The sequence below is a fragment of the Molothrus ater genome, chromosome 2 (assembly GCF_012460135.2).
Source record: "Molothrus ater isolate BHLD 08-10-18 breed brown headed cowbird chromosome 2, BPBGC_Mater_1.1, whole genome shotgun sequence".
NCBI classification, from domain to species: domain Eukaryota; kingdom Metazoa; phylum Chordata; class Aves; order Passeriformes; family Icteridae; genus Molothrus; species Molothrus ater.
The window spans coordinates 108,892,559-108,896,671 of record NC_050479.2 but is presented as its reverse complement, the minus strand read 5'-3'; the positions used below and the strand labels follow the sequence as shown (position 1 = coordinate 108,896,671).

Genomic DNA, 4,113 nt, shown 5'->3' with positions numbered 1-4,113 from the left:
AGCTTGCTTGGGAAGAACTGGACTGTAAAGTAGGGAAAGTCTATCAGTGTCCATATCAGGTGTCTATCAGAAAGTCTATCAGTGTCCAAATCAAGGCCTTATGTCTGAGGCCAAAGTCTTTGAAACATGGGGCAGGTGAATGTTCACCAGGACAGGAAACCTGGTGAATTTGGCCAGACTTTGAAAGCCTTTGGTGGCATTTTTTCCATTGGAGTCAGTGTGATGATATCAAAATATAAAACTAGCTGGGATTTAGAAGAAGAGCTGTGCTGATCATATCTTGTCAGAAGCAATGTGTGTGGGATGTGTGTGCATCCCAAATATACATATATCTGTAGCTGTGCATGCATATACACAGGCATATATGCATATCTGTGTAATCCCCCCTCAGTGCATCAGGGGAATGGCTGCTCAGAACTGAACTGACTCCTGCTGCTCACACCATGGCCAGGCACTGAGGAGATCACTCTGAAGTAAATATGATCCAGCCAGACATAAAAATTGTGTTTGCAACCCTGCTGACTTCAGTAGAACCTACCCACAAGCTGAAATGCTCACATATGCTCAGATGCTGTTGTTGAATAAGAATGAGCTGAAATTCACACATTAAATTAGACCATACTTAGCTGCTGCCACATGTAGGAGATGCTTCCAAGCCTTTGGATGACAAAGGAGGCTGTGAGGAGAAGACAGGGAAGTGTCATTAACTATTTACTTCCTGTAAAAAGGGACTTGCCTTGGGGGAAATGAGGAAGACTGGAAGGTGAGGATCCGAAGATGAGGGGGCCAGACTTGCTAGGCACAGAAATATAAGTTGTTAAAAACAAGGCACAGGTCACTTGGGAGGGAGGCTCTCAGCAGGGAGCTGTGAGGGGATGGTGTGGAATGTCCCTGTCACTGAGGGTTCTTATGGAGCCTGGGGATTTGTAGCCCCATACTTTGGTCATGCAAAAATACATACAATTCACTTACTTTGGTGTAACAGAGGCATTTTTTCTTAGTTCTAAAGGGTAAATGAGAAGAAAATGGAGAAGAATTTTTTTCCCTGATTGAGCTGTAAGACATACTTGAGTCTTTAAGAAGCCTTTGAGAGTCTTGCTTTTCATGAGCCCTGATTTTAAGAATTTTCTCCATTTCAAAAACTGACAGTCAATTCTGATGTCTGGTATTATTTACAGTGTCTATTCTGTTTGCACAAATTTATGCAAGGCTTGAATGGATACTTAAGTAAAATGATACAGATGCAAAGCTACAAAGCTACCTGTTTTCATAGAAATGTTGCTTTTTACCTTGCTGTTTCAAGAAGATCAAGTCCTTGTGCAATCCACATACACAGTGAGTCACAGCTGAACTTCCACACTGTTCTCTTGTGTTTGCTACATGCTTTGCAGATAAGCCAAAAGGGCCACACTTCAATGCTTTTCAAAACTGGAAAACTAAGTTTGTAACTCCTTTGCATTGCTTCTTTTCTCTTCCTTTTTGTTCCTTGTTGCCTCTCAGTCTCTCCAATCACCATTATATCATTCAGTGAGTGGGGAATGACATTGTTTATTTCTTCTTTACAAAAGTTTCTGGGAAACTTTTCTTGCTCTTGTTCTTTGTCGCATATTTTTTCTTTATAACACTATTTTTTGTTACCTGAGAGCTGTTGTAGAGAATAGGTATTTTAATTTGCATTCCTGACACATAAGATCTTCCACTAAAAGTGTTTGTGCTGCAGAGCATCATAGAATTCCCTGTGATGAATCTCCCTTCTGGCAGGATCCAAGCTTCCAAATATTCTCACGAACCCAGAAAGCTGCAAGCTGGTCTCTTGGCTGCCATATATCTCAGGATCCCGAAGCCAAGCCTTCAGGTCTTTTTCTGGTGAAGTTACAAGGAAAGACAGAACCATTTTTCTTCCAAAGGTCCTACTCAGGCTGTGTGCAATGAGTTTCATGCAAGGAGATTCCTGTGTTTGCAGAGACTGACTGAGTTTGGTGAGTTCCTGATGAAACACAAAGGAGTTAGCCTGGAGAATTCTTTTCATGGAGAAATTGCCAGACACTTCTCACTGCAGCATTTTAGCCAAGATGACAATTTATTTAGAAATGTAAGAAATATTAATAATCAGTATTTGCCTAGATATTGTAGAAAGAGGCAGGCTGTGCTGGTGACTCACACAATTTGTTGTCTCTGATTTCTCCAAGTTTCACAAAGGCCTCTCTTACCATTCTTCATTACCAATCTAAACAAAGTGACTAAAATATAAGTTGTGTGGTAAAATAAATTGTGGCCTAGAACTTACTAGGATATATGTGCCTACTTGATTTTATATGCACTAAGGGTCATTGCAATGATTACTTACAGCATATTAGCTTTAGAATGTGCATAATTGTTCCCAAGATCAGTGGAGAACAGCTCATCTTTCAATACACAGGAAGCTTAATGAGGGATGAAAAGTTAAAGTCCCAGAACTGAATTGTTCTAAAATATGGGATTTCAGAATATGTATCTTAGGGTTTGCAGATTACCAACACTGTTTTTTCTGTAAATTTCAGCAGAAAATTCTAGATAACCATTTTAAAATATTGGCTTACTCAGTGTAACTTTATGCAACAATCTGCTGTACCTAAGCATATTTTATGTTAGAGAAGTGATTGACTTTTATAAAGAGAAAAAGTTATTTGGGGACATAAAGTTATATACAAAACAAGGTTCAGGTTCTTAAGTGGGAAGATGATAGGAAATTACTAGATCTTTGTGAAAAGAATTTCCTCTGGTTTTCATCTTACATAATTTTTTTGTTATTTTTGCATCTCAACCCATTTTGAAGGAAAATAAAAGTGAAGAGCTAGAGGAACACCGTCAACTTTCTGTCATTTCATGAAAGAAACACCACTTCTCTGTTCATTTCTTTTATAAACTTGACCAAGCATTCTTTTTTCTTCTTTTTAAATCCTGCACTCCATTTAATTTGAAAGAAACTTTTAACATCATCTGAAAAATTATAGCGTGAAAATACTTTTGTACAGAGAACTCTGCGAACGCTTTATTTATACCTCTAAGGGGCAAACTGAGCTGATACTTTCTATTCCTGACAGGCCTGTGATGAGATGAATGGCAGCAGCTGTTGAAGTGGGAAAGGGTTTTATCAGAGGCTGCCTCCCTCAGAGCTGCCAGGTTTACCTGCTTCCTGGGATGCAGGAGGGTCCCATAGCTCTGGGTGTTCACAGTGGATTGGCAGCTGGATGGGTCAGCAAACTTGCAAGTGGAAGAAGGTGAGGTTGTCTTGATTTCTTTTCTGGATTTATGTATTAATGAACTATCTTTTTTTTTTTTTTTTCTGATGAGGTGAACTTGTAGGCAATAACTTTGATTTTTTTTAAAAGGTTCACGAATATATTCCCTATGGAAAAGGAGAGTTTGGGGCTTTTCCTTGAATTATTCATGACCTTGAGGTTTTTTGTTTGTTGTTGGTTTTTTGGGTTTTTTTACTATAAGGATAAATTACCTGCTCAACTGTTTCCTTCTTGACCTCTCTTTTGACAGACTGGTACATCTCTCCACACCCATTCACTTTTCTCCTGCATTTTGATGCCATATGGGATTTGGAGATTTTGGAGAAGGGGCAGAAGGAGAAAGAGGTGAGAGATGTTACACCATCATTTTCTAGAAATAAGGTATTTCCAAGGTAATTCTTTCAGTACAAAAATGGAGTAATAGTCTCATAAAGAAATAAACAGGTAAAATTACTTTCCTAGGGCTTTAGGGAGGTAACTATTGGAACCTGCATTTGAATCCATGAGCACTGAACCAGGAGCTATTCCAGCTCTACCTAGCCCTAAAAATAAAGTTTACCTTGCTGAAAGTCAGTGTCCCCATTGTCCATTGACAAAGGGTATAGTATTAATTAATGATTTCATGCAGCTGAGTATGACTCTAAGAAATTCAGAGTTCTCTGAAACCTAGCTGAGGCCTCTGTGCCTATATTTTGATGCAGAGCCATAATATCTGAGGTATGGACATAACCTGCTTTCTAAAAAACAAGTCTCCAGGGTTTTAATGCATATTTGTTTTTAACTGAATGTAAATGAATGTAATAAATGCATGTACCAGTAGCAAAGCACAACT

The 4,113-nt window shown here is 38.8% G+C and overlaps 1 long non-coding RNA gene across 1 annotated transcript; it reads left to right on the top strand.

Annotated features, from left to right (window-relative positions):
* Positions 1 to 1,915: 1,915 nt before the first annotated feature.
* Positions 1,916 to 3,620, top strand: LOC118685543 (uncharacterized). The gene is made up of 3 exons (XR_004979992.1): positions 1,916 to 1,979; positions 3,084 to 3,260; positions 3,532 to 3,620. It is a non-coding gene; the product is annotated as an uncharacterized LOC118685543 (long non-coding RNA).
* Positions 3,621 to 4,113: the final 493 nt, after the last annotated feature.